This window comes from Macaca thibetana, chromosome 15 (genome assembly GCF_024542745.1).
Source record: "Macaca thibetana thibetana isolate TM-01 chromosome 15, ASM2454274v1, whole genome shotgun sequence".
Classification (NCBI taxonomy): domain Eukaryota; kingdom Metazoa; phylum Chordata; class Mammalia; order Primates; family Cercopithecidae; genus Macaca; species Macaca thibetana.
Window position 1 is genome coordinate 34,066,088 of NC_065592.1, and position 13,011 is coordinate 34,079,098.

Below are 13,011 nucleotides of genomic sequence, written 5' to 3' on the forward strand. Positions count from 1 at the left end.
TCATTGATGTGTTAATCTTCCTGGCTTGTACTCAGCCCCAGCTTGCTTATATTTTCTACCATGCATGGCTGAGATCCCAGCATCTTTCTGCCAATGCCATCTAACTAAGAACAGCACCTATGGGCTTGGGGATGGGAAAGGCAAGATTTGTGGCAAGGAAATGGGAGAGTGTACACAGCCACAGCCCTGAGTGTATTTCTCTCAGTCTGTTCATCCAGAGATGATTTGACAGGTCTTCCTCAACGAGGGAGGATGTAAGTCTATAACTTCAGTGCCACCCTATGAAGAGATGAAAGAATCCAAAAGCATGCTGCGATATTACTGATTTTCCTTGCTTTTCTAGAGTAGATTTTTCAAACTGGTTTTTTATAAGACATGTGGAAATTGCCTTCTTTAAGGTAATTAGCAACTGCTGAAACTAAAACTTCTATAACCCAGCTTTAAAATGTTGTAAAGGGTGCTCTGAGTCCCTATCTGAAATGTGCTCTTCCTATAACACTTGGGCTTAGGACTTAGGTCCCTGAGTCAGTAAAGAGCAGAGATGAGACACAAGAGAGAAACATGGGAGACATGGTAACACCAGTGAATTTCACAAGCACAGGCCTATTGCTGCACCTTATTTGCTCTGAAGTGACTTCCCAGTCAGAAACAATGCCATGTGAAATTACACATATAATGGAATATGCATTTAAGGCATTCTGTAAGTCCACATGATATGGTTTGCTTATTTCTAACACCCAAGTCTCATGTTGTAATGTAATCATCAAGGTTGGAGGTGGGGCCTGGTGAGAGGTGTTTCAGTCATGGGGGCAGATCCCTCATGGCTTGGTGCTGTCCTTGCAATTATGAGTTCTTGGGAGATCTGGTTGTTTGAAAGTGTGTGGCACCTTCTCCCTTTCTCTCACTCTTACCATGTGATGTGCCTGCTTCCACTTTGCCTTGTGCCATGAGTAAAACCTCCCTGAGGCCTCCCCAGAAGCCTGTGTCAGAGCCATGCCTCTTGTACACCTGCAGAACCATGAGCCAACTAAACCTTTTCTCTTTATAAATTATTCATCCTTGAATATTTATTTATAGCAACAAAAGAATGGCACAGCACAGATAATAGTCTTGGTAGAAGCATTACAAGCAAAGATGTCAAATCTTCATTCAGACTAACATCTATTCTGGTAAGAACAAAATGCTGCTCCTTCTGTAATGGAAACAATCCAGTGTAATCAACCTGCCACCAGGTAGCTGGCTGATCACCCTGGGGAATGGTGACATAATGGGAACTCAGTATTGTTCTCTGGCTGTTGGCAAATTGGGCACTTGGCAGTGCCTGTAGCCAAGTCAGCCTTGGTGAGTAGATGTCCATGTTACTCAACTCATGCATAACCTCCATATGCATTTACAGTAAGCTCTTCAAATTCTGCAAAAGCAATTATTGATATTTTGATAGTGATTGCTTTGAATCTGTAGATTGCTTTGGGAAGTATAGTCATTTAAAAAATCGTAAGTCTTGCAATGCATAAACATGGAATATGTCTTTTCATTTATTTAGATCTTTGATTTTTTTCAGCAATGTTGTAATTTTCAAGCACAAGTCTTATACCTTCTTGATTAAATTTATTCCTAGGAATTTTATTCTTTTGGATGCTGCGTCAGCCAGGGTTCTCCAGAGAAACAGAACTTATAGGATAAATGGATGGATGGATAGATGGATGGATACATACAAACATACATACATAGATTTATTTTAAGGAATTGGCTCACACAGTTACGGAGCTGGCAAGTCTAAAATCTATAAAGGCCAGGCTAGAAACTCAGGCAGCAGTCGATTTGCAGTGTTGAGGCAGAATTTCTTCTTCTCTGGAAAAATTCAATTTTTATTCTTAAGCAGTTAACTTGATTGGATGAGGTTCATACACATTGTTAAGGGTAACCTCTTTTAATTAAAGTCAACTCATTGTAGATGTAACCTACATCTGCAAATTACCTTCATAGCAACATCTAAATTAGTGTTTGATTAAATTAGTGAATATTATAGTCTAGCCAAGCTAACACATAAAACTAGCCATATTAGCCATCATACCAGCTGAATTGTGTGAATACCCAAGTTTGAGAGCCACTGAGCATACAATTACCATTATTTAATATTGCCCTGGAAGTTCAGGTCAATTGTGTGAATATACTGGTAAAAACGGGAAAAAAAAAATCACCAGAGAATCAACTGAAAAACAATCATTGAAAACGTTAAAAACATGGCTGCCAAAAATGTATATTACTGTAAAGCTACAATAATAAAGAGAGTGTACTGGCAAAAGATAGATGCATATATCAGTGGAACAGAATAGAAAGCCCAGAAATAGACCTACACAAATAGAGTCAAATGATCTTTGACAAACAAACATAGGCAGTTCAATGGAGAAGGAATCATCTTTTCCACAAATGCTGCTGGAAACCATGGACATACACATGAAAAAATAATAATAATAACAAAAGTCACAGACCATACATCTTTCACAAATATTACTTCAAAATGAACCATAAATCTAAGTGTAAAATGAAAAACCATCAAACCTCTAGAAGAAAACATAGGAGAAAAACTATATGCCCTTGGGTTTAATTATGTCTTTTTAGATATAACACCAAAAGTGTAATCCATGAAGGAAAATAATGTTGTTGGAATGTATTAAAATTTAAAATTTCTGGAGGAAGGCAGAACAAGATGGCCAAATAGAACCCTCCAGAGATCATCCCCACTGCAGGAACACCAAATTGAAAAACTATCCACAGAGGGGGAAAAAAGTCCCTTCATAAGAACCACAAAACAGGTGAGTGATTACAGTGCCTGGTTTTAACATCATATTTAGGAAAGAGGCACTGAAGAGGGTAGGAAAGGCAGTCTTGAATTGCTTACACCCTCTCCCATCACCTGGCAACAGCCATGTGGTGCAGAGACAGAATCTGTGAACTTGGGGGAGGGAGACAGCACTGATTGTAGGACTTTGCATTGGAACTCGGTGCTGCCCTGTCACAGCAGAAAGCAACACCAGGCAGAGCTCAGCCAGTGCCCAAGGGAGAAGCATTTAGACCGGCCCTAGCCAGAGGGGAATTATCCATCCCAGCAGTCAGAACCTGAGTTCTAGCAAGTCTCTCCATCATGGGCTAAAGTGGAATCCTAAATAAACTTGAAAGGCAGCCTAGGCCACAAGGAGTACAATTCCTGGACAAGTCCTGGTGCACTCCTGAGCTCAGAGTCAGTAGACTTGGGATGCATGCGACCTGGTGAGACACCAGCTGTGGCAGCCAAGGGAGTGCTTCTGCCACTCCTCCTCAACCCCAGGCCATGCACCTTGCAGCTTTGGGAGAAACTCCTTTCTGCTTGAGGAGAAAATGGGAAAAGTAAAGAGAACTTTGTCTTACAACTTGGATACCAGTTTATTTACAACAGAATAGGCCATTGGGCACAGTTGTGAGGTCCCCTAGCTCCCAGATGACATTTCTAGACACACACTGGGTCAGAAGGGAACCCGTTGCCTTTAAGGCAGAAAGAGAAAAAGGAAGGAACCAGTCCTGGCAGGATTCATCACCTGCTGAATAAAGAGCCCTTGGGCCCTGAATAATGAGCAGGGGTAGCCATGCAGCGGTCACTGTGGGCCTTGGGGGAGACTCAGATTCATGCCAGCTTCAGGTGTGACCTAGCACATTCCCAGCTGTGAAGCCTATGGGAAAAGACTCTTCTACTTAAGGAAAGGAGAGGGAAGAGTAAAGGGCACTTTGTCTTGTAGTTTGGATACCAGCTCAGCCACAGTAGGTACAGCACCAAGCAGGCTCTTAGGGTCCTTAATTCCAGGGCTTGGCTCCTGGACAGCATTTGTGGACTTGCCCTGGCACAGAGAGGAGCCCACTGCTCTTAAGGGAAAGCCCCAGGCCTGGCAGCATTCACTACAAGCTGAATGAAGACTGCTTGGGCCTTGATGAACATTGGCAGTAGCCAAGCACTACTCGCTGTGGGCCTCAGGCAGTGGTGGCCACAGGGAGAGACGCCTCTGCCTAAGGAAAGGGGAGGGGGAAGAGTGGGAAGACCTTTGTCTTGCAGCTTGGGTGGCAGCTCAGTGACAGTATAATAGAGCACCAGGTAGATTCTTAAGGTTCCCAATCTCAGGCCCTGGCTGCTGGATGGCATCTCTGGACCCACCTGGGTCTGAGGGGGAACTCTCCACCATGATGGGAAGGATACAAACCTGGCTGAATTCATGACCTACTGATTGTAGAGCTTGTTGGCTTTGAATGAATATAGGCAGTAGTCAGGCAGTGGTCACTGTAAGACTTGAATGAGACCCAGTGCTGTGCTGGCTTCGGGTCTGACTATACGCAGTCCTAGTGGTGGTGGCCACAGGAGGGCTTTCATCATCCCCTCCTCAGCTCCAGGCAGCTAAGCACAGAGAGAGAAAAAAAAACTCCATTTGTCTGGGAGAAAGTAAGAGAAAAGAAAAGAGTCTCTGCCTGGTAATCCAAGGAATTCTCCTGGGTCTCGCCCAAGACCCCTAAGGTGGTACCTCTACAAGTCTTCAAAACCCATAGTGTTACTAGGCTTGGGGTGTGTCCTAATGCAAATAAAGCTGAAGTGACCAAAGGCTTAGATCATAACACCCAAGTCCCTTCGAATACTTGGTAAGCCTTCACTAAAAGGATGAGTACAAATAGGTCCAGACTGTGAACACTACAATAAATACATAACTCTTCAATGCCTAGACACTGACAAACATCCACAAGCATCAAGACCATCCGGGAAAACATGAGCTCACCAAATAAACAAAATAAGGCACCGGTGACAAATCTTGGGAAGGCAGAGATATGTGACATTTTAGATAGAGAATTCAAAATAGCTGTTCTGAGGAAGCTCAGTGAAATTCAGGATAACACAGAAGGAATTCAGAATCCTGTCAGGTAAATTTAACAAAGAGGTTGAAATATTTAAAAAGAATTAAGCAGAAATTCTGGAGCTGAAAAATTCAAGTGACATACTGAAGAATGTATCAGTGTTTTTTTAACAGCAGAATTGATCAAGCAGAAGAAAGAATTAGTGAGGTTGAAGACATGCTTTTTGAAAAAACATAATCAAGCCAGGCATGGTAGCTGATGCCGGTAATATCAACACTTCGGAAGGCTAAGGTGGGCAGATCAGTTGACCCCAGAAATTCAAGACCAGCCTGGGCAACATGGTGAAACCCCATCGCTCCAAAAAAAAAAAAAAAAAAAAAATGCAAAAATTAGCTGAGTATGGTGGCATGTGCCTGTACCTCCAGCTACTCGTGAGGCTGAGGTGGGAGGATTACTTGAGCCCAGGAGGTCAAGGCTGCAGTGAGCCATGATCACACCACTGTGTTCCAGCTTGGACAACAGAGCAAGATCCTGTCTGAAACAAAAACAAAAACTGAAAAAAGAAAATACACAGTCAGAGGAGACAAAAGAAAAAAAGATTTAAAAAGAAAGAAGCACACTCACAAGATCTAGAAAATAGCTTCAAAAGGACAAATCAAAGAGTTATTGGACTTAAAGTGGAGGTAGACGATCTGGGTTCAAAGTTTATTCAAAGGGATGATAACAGAGAACTTCCCAAACCTAGAGAAAGATATCAATATTCAAAGTACAAGAAGGTTATAGAACACCAAGCAGATTTAACCCAAATAAGACTACCTCAAGACATGTAACAATCAAACTCCCAAAGGTCCAAGATAAAGGACCTTAAAAGCAGCAAAAGAAAAGAAACAAATAGCATACAAAGGAGCTCCAATACTGGTAGCAGACTTCTCAGTGGAAACCTTATAGGCCAGGAAAAAGTGGCATGACTTATTTCAAGTGGTGAAGGAAAAAAAAACTTTTATCCTAGATTAGTATATCCAAATGAAAATTTCCTTTAAACATGAAAGAGAAATAAAGTCTTTCCCAGACAAACAAAAGCTAAGAGATTTCATCAACACCAGACCTGTTCTACAAGAAATGCTAAAGAGAGTTCTTCAATCTAAAGAAAAGAATGTTAAGGAACAACAAAATATCATCTGAAAGTACAAAACTCACTGGTAGTAGTAAGTGCACAGAAAAACACAGAATATTATGACACTGTAATTGTGGTGTGTAAACTACTCATATCTTGAGTAGGAAAGCTAAAAGATGAGCCTAACCAAAAATAACAACTATGACAACTTTTCAAGACATAGACAGTACAGTAAGATGTGAATAGAAACAACAGAAAGTTAAAAAGCAGAGGGTGAAGTTAAATTTTAGTTTTTATTAGTTTTCTCTTTGCTTGTTATTTTCTTTGCTTGTACAATGAGTGTTCGGCTTTCATCAGTCTAAAACATAAGATATTATTTGCAAGCCTCCTGGTAACCTCAAATCAAAGAGCACAAAAAGCAAAAACAAGAAGTTAAAACATACCACCAGAGAAAATCACCTTTACTAAAAGGAAGATAGGAAGAAAGGAAAGAAGGAAGAGAAGACCACAAAACAACCAGAAATGAATAACAAAATGGCAGGAGTAAGTCTTTACTTATCAATAATAACATTGAATGTAAATGGACTAAACTCTCTGAACAAAAGACTTAGAATGGCTGAAATGATTTAAAAAAAAAAGACCCAATGATCAATGATCTATTGCCTACAAGGAACACATTTCATATACAAAGGCACATAGAGATTGAAAACAAAGGGATGAAAAAAGATATTCCACGCCAATGGAAACCAAAAAAGAGCAGCAGTAGCTATACTAACATCAGACAAAATATATTTCAAGACAAAAACCATAAAAAGAGACCAAAAAAGGTCACTATATAATGATAAAGGGGTCAAGAGGATATAACAATTGTAAATATATATGCACTCAATGCTGGAGCACCCAGATTGTAAAGCAAATATTATTAGAGCTAAGAAGAAACAGAAACTCTAATACAGTAATAGCTGGAGATTTCAACACCCGACTTTCAGCACTAGGCAGATCATCCAGACAGAAAATCAGCAAAGAAACATCAGACTTAATCTGCACTATAGACCAAATGGATCTAATGGATTTTTACAGGACATTCCATCCAACAGCTGCAAAATATACATTCTTCTCCTTAACACATGGATCATTCTCATAAGTAGACCGTATGTTAGGCCACAAAACAAGTTTTAAAAATTTCAAACAAAATTGAAATTATATCAAATATCTTCATTGACTACAATGGGATAAAACCAGAAAACAATAGCAAGAGAAATTTTGGAAACTATACAAACACATAGAAATTAAACAATATGTTCCTGAATGAGCAGAGGGTCAATGAAGAAATTAAGAAAAAGATTTAAAATTTTTCTGAAACAAGTGAAAATGGAAACAAAACATACCAAAACCTATGGATACAGCAAAAGCAGTACTAAGAGGAAAGTTTATAGCAATAAGTGCCTACATTAAAAAAAAAAACTAGAAAAACTTCAAACAACCCAACAATACATCTTAAAAAACTTAAAAAGCAAAAGAAAACCAAACCCAGAATTAGTAGAAGAAAAGAAATAGGCTGAGTGCAGTGGCATAGGCTTGTGGTCCCAGCACTTTGGGAGACTGAAGCGGGCAGATCACTTTAGCTCAGGAGTTCGAGACCAGCATGGGGAACATGGTGAAACCCCATCTCTCAAAAAAAATATATATATATATATATATATACTTTTATATGTATATATATACACATATAATATATATTTATGGCATGGTGGCATGTACATGTAGTCCCAGCTACTCAAGAGGCTGAGGTGGGCAGATTGCTTGAGCCTGGAATGCAAAGGCTGCAGTGAGCTGAAATTGGGTGACTGCACTCCAGCCTGGGCAACAGAGTGAGACCCTGTCTCTAAATAAATAAATAAATAAGAAATAAATAATAAAGATCAGATTCAATGCTGGAATAAGAATTGCAAAAAAAGGGGGGAGGGAAGAAAAAGAAAATAAAAAGATCACTGCGAAACAAATAAAATTGAAATAAAAAACACAGAATATTAATGAAATGAAAAGTTGTTTTTTGAAAAGATAAATAAAATCAACAAATCTTTAGCAATACTAAAAAAAAAAGAGAGAAGACCCAAGTGCATAAAATTATAGATGAATAAGGAGACATTATAAGTAATACTGCAGAAATTCAAAGAATCATTAGAGGCTACTATGAGCAGCTACATGCCAATAAATTAAAGAACCTAGAAGAAATGGGTAAATTCCTAAACACATGCAATCTACCAAGACTGAACCATAAAGAAATCCAAAATCTGAACAGACCAATAACAAGTAATGAGATAGAAGCTGTGATAAAATGTCTCCCAGCAAAGAAAAGCCTAGGACGCAATGGCTTCACTGCTGAATTTTACCAAACATTTAGAGAATAACTAATATGAATTCTACTCAAACTATTTCAAAAAAACAGAGGAAGGAATACTTCCAAACTCATTTCTCAAGGCCAGTATTATCCTGATACCAAAACCAGACAAAAATACGTTTAAAATAGAAAACTGTAGGCCAATATCCCTGATGAATATCGATGCAAAAATCCTCAAGAAAATATTAACAACCAGTAGTCAACAATACATTAAAAAATAATTCATCATGATCAACTGGGATTTTCCCAAGAATGCAAGGATCGTTAAATATATGCAAATCAATCATTCATAAATCATATAGACACAATGAAGAACAAAAACTACATAATCATTTCAATCGATGCTGAAAAGGCATTTGATAAAATTCAACATCCCTGCATGATAAAAACCCTGAAAAAACTGGGTATAGAAGGATATACCTCAACACAGTAAAAACTGTATATGACAGACCAACAACTGGTATCGTACTAAACAGGGAAAAACTGAAAGCCTTTCTATAAGATCTGGAAAAAGACAAGAATGACCACTTTCATCACTCTTATTCAACATAGTATGGGAAGTCGTAGCTAGAGCAAGCAGACAAGAGAAAGAAACAAAGGGCATCCAAATTGGAGAGGAAGAAGACAAATTATCATTGTTTGCAGATGACATGATCTTATATTAATATTTGGTAAAACCTAAAGACTCCACCAATGCTATTAGAATTGATGAACAAATTCAGTACAGTTGCAGGATACAAAATCAATATACATATATCAGTAGTGTTTCTAGATGCCAACAATGAACAATCTGAAAAAGAAATCAAGAAACCCATCCCACTTATAATAGCTACAAATAAAATAAGATACTTAGGAATTAGCTAAACGAAAGAAGTAAAAGGTTTCTGCAATGAAAACTATAAAGCATTGATGCAACAAATTGAAAATGACACCAAAAGATGGAAAGATATTCCATGTTCATGGATTGGCAGAATCAATATTATCAAAATGTTCATCTTACCCAAAGCAATCTACAGATTAAATGCAATCCCTATCAAAAGACCAATGACATTCTTCACAGAGATAGAAAAAATTATCCTAAAATTGATACAGAACTGCAGAAGACCCAGAATAGCCAAAGCTATCCTGAACAAAAAGAACAAAACTGATGGAATCACATTACCTGACTTCAAATTGTGCTACAGAGTTATGCTAACCAAAATAGCATGATACTGACATAAAAACAGACACATGGACCAATGGAACAGAATAGAGAATCCAGAAATAAATCCATACATCTATGGTGAGCTCATTTTCAACAAAGATGCCAAGAACTTACATCAGGGAAAGGACAGTGTCTTTGATAAATGGGGCTGGGAAAACTGGATTCCCGTATGCAGAAGAATGTCTCATCATATACAAAAAGTCAAATCAAAATGGATTAAAGACTTAAATCTAAGACCTCAAACCATGAAACTCTGAAAAGAAAGCATTGAGGAAACTCTCCCAAGACATTAGTCTGGGCAAACATTTTTTGAGTAATACTCCACAAGCACAGGCAACCAAAACGAAAAGCTTCTGCACAGCAAAGGAAACAAATCCATCAACAAATTGAAGTGACATCTCATAGAATGGGAGGAAATATTTGCAAACTGCCCATCTGATGGAGATTAATAGCCAGGGGGGTAAAGGGGGTGCTATTACACCCCATATCACAGGGGGTGCCTAACCCCCCTGCGATGTGGATTCTACCAGCCAGGGAGGGAGGGGGGTGCTATTACTCCCCATATCAGAGTGGTGCCTCACCCCCCTGGAATGTGGATCGTAACAGCCAGAGGGGAAGAGAGGGGCGCGAATACTCCCCATATCGCAAGAAGTGCTTCACCCCACCATGTGGAGTGTCCATTAATAGCATTCTCTTTCCTCCTGGATATTAGGAACAATTTCACAGGATGTGTGTACACAGCGAGCGATATTGAAACTAATATCCTCCTCTCCACCTTCGAATATTAGGAAAAATATTACACAATGGGTGTACACACTTTGCGAGATTCAGGGTTTTATCATCCTATGTTTCCCCGAATATTCGGAGAAATAAGAGAGGCCGGGGGTACACCCACCAGTATATTGGGAGGAACATCACACTCTACCTTCCGGAAATTAGGAGCAATATCACAGAAGGGGTGTACACCCCCTACTATATTGGGAGTGATATCATCCTCTCCATCGCTGGATATTAGGAACAATATCACTAGGGAGTGTACACCTCCTGCGAAATTGAGACTAATCTCATGCTCTTGCCACTGGATATTAGGAACAATATCACAGGGGTGGTGTACACCGCCTGCGAAATTGGGAGAAAGATCATCCTCTCCACCTTGGGATATTAGGGACAATATCACAGGGGAGGTCTACGCCCTCTGCGATATTGGGAGTAATATCATCCTCTCCTACCCAGGATATTAGGAAGAAGATGGCAGAAGGGATGTACTCCCACTGCCATATTTTGAGTAATGTCATCCTCTACCCCCGGCTATTAGGAATAACATCATAGAGGGGTGTACACTTTCTGCGATATTGGGAGTAATATCATCTCCTCCCCACTGGTTTTCAGGAAGAATACTATCAATTATTAATATTAATAAATATAATAAAAATTAATAGTAATCTTCAATATTAATAATTCTAATCCTGATAGTAAAATTAATATTGCTTATAAATATTAGTGATTACTGTTAATAACTAATAGCAATATTGTTATTAACAAATTAATGATATCAGTAATTAATGTTAATTAAATCAATAAAAACAAAATAATATGGTAATAAAATTATTACTATTAAGATTAATATTTTGATAAATAATATTAATAATTAAAGTCATGCAGAATCATATAATTAAAATAATTATTTATTAATAATTAATACTCTAGTAATTAATATTAACATTGATATTATTAAAATTGATAATTGATGGTTAATAATATTATTCCTAATACTTTAGGGGGTGTACACCTACCTGGGATACTGTTCCTAATATTCAGGGATGGAGAACATCATATTGGTTTTAACATCGCAGTAGGTGTACACTCACCCTGTGATATTGATCCTAATATCCAGGGGGTAGAGTGTGACATGACTCCCAACATAGCAGTGAATGTACACCCACCTGGTGATATTGCTCCTAAGTCACGGAAGAAGAGTATGATTATTACTGCCAATATTGCTGGGAGTGTTCACCTCTTCTGTGATATTGTTTCTAGTATCTGGAGGGGGAGAGGATGATAATAATTCCAGTATCACAGGCTGTGTTCACCCACTCTGTGATATTGTTATTAATATCCTGGAAGGGAGAGGATGATATTACACCCCATATAGCAGGAGGTGTACACCCACCCTGGGATATTGTTCCTAATATGCATGGAGGAGAGAGGCTGATATTACTCCCAATATCACAGGGGGTGTACATCCACCCTGTGATATTGTTCTTAATAGTCAAAGGCCGAGAGGTTGATATTACTCCCAATATCACAGAAAGTGTACACTCCCGTGTGATATTGTTCCTGATATCCAGAAATGGAGAAGATGATATTTCTCCTCATATCACAGGAGGTGTACACCCACTCTGTGATGTGGATCATAATAGCCGGGGGGGGATCGTAATCAGCCATTTCCCATGCCATTTCCCATGAATGATCAGTCTCGTTATAGGAATATGGGGTGATACAGAAATCAGAGGTTTTCCAGTCGCACCACATTTGCATGCGATGTTCGAGACTCACTACCCGATCTCCAAGCCAAATAACAGACTGTCTTAAATCATTAATTTGAGTAGCCAATTTTTGATCAATGCCTTGTTGAGAATTCCACATTTGGGTGGAATTGACTTGCCAATTATTAACAAAATGAGCTGTTCGAATAGACTGATATAACGCTATTCCAGCAGTGGTGGCCAGTGCAGTGACTGTAATTAGGCCCATGATCACAGCGATTAAAGTGAAAAGAAATCTGTTAGATCTTTTTAGAATTTGCTGTAACACTTCATTAATTAAATGTATCGAGGGAGAAGATTCCCAAGGTCTGGCCAAAGTTACAGGAATCCAGATTCCTTCTTGAGCTCGAACTAACATTACACTTTTCCTGGAGTCAAAATGGAAGTTAATACGAGTGTATAAATGACAATTAATGCATTTGACAGTTTGATTGTTCGTCCAAATTTTGATATTTCCCACTAACAGCATGTAAGGAGGCTTAACACAACTCTGTATGGGAACAGTCATGTTGGAGATAAGTAATGCAGAATGTCTGGATCTACATTGATACTGAGAGACTGGAGCAGTAATGGGGACAACAGACAGAATAGTTTCCCCTTCCCATACTTGCAGTCCAGACATGGCAATAGCCAATTTCCAAAGTTCTGGGTGTTCTGGGCTCAGAATGGGGAGTATCATACCAGGCTTGTGGGGGGAGGGTAATGCCTTTATCTTCCCATTTTAAGGGAAAGAATGAGCTGAACCTCCTATGCAAAGTAGAATGATGATTCTCCTTCTCTCCATAAGAAATAAAATAAGTAGCCTCCAGGCATTCCCTTCCGCCAGAGGAGCAATTGTTTTTTAAACAGCCCTTTGGTGCCCAGTCTATTACTAAAC